We start from the raw sequence: 494 nt of genomic DNA, 5'->3' as shown, positions 1-494 counted from the left end.
GTCAGCTAAACCCCGCCATGCAGGGCGCGTCGGTGACACGCCTCCACGACTAGCCGGGTCAAGTGCGACTTTCCTGGAAGAATCACCGGGTGTCTCTCGTCGTGGGAAAGGAGGGCGTGCTTCAGCCGTCCGCCCACGCGGAGGGCTCCCTGGGAATCCAAGAACGGACTAAGGCGGGTAAGTGGGTTTGACCTTGGCAAGTCCTTCCCCTGCCTTATCGATTCTATTGTGAGTTTGTAGTTTGCAGATTGCACGACGCGGACCCAGCACAGGCGCGCATTGTCAAGCTCGGCAGTAGACAGGCACCGGCCGGGCGTGGAGGGGGTCGTCTTGGGCGACCCCGGTCTCTCGGCTCTGCTCGCGGTGAAGCGAAGCCATCTGCGACACCATGCGGTGACTCGTAGCAAGCGCTGGAGAGACGAGAATCTCCTCAGCTCGTCCGGCTCCCTGGCATCGACAGACGTGGTGTCCGTCGCGTAGACCCTGGTCCGCTG

Source organism: Wasmannia auropunctata, unplaced genomic scaffold (genome assembly GCF_000956235.1).
Source record: "Wasmannia auropunctata unplaced genomic scaffold, wasmannia.A_1.0 LD336085.1, whole genome shotgun sequence".
NCBI lineage: Eukaryota > Metazoa > Arthropoda > Insecta > Hymenoptera > Formicidae > Wasmannia > Wasmannia auropunctata.
This window is presented reverse-complemented; position numbering follows the sequence as displayed.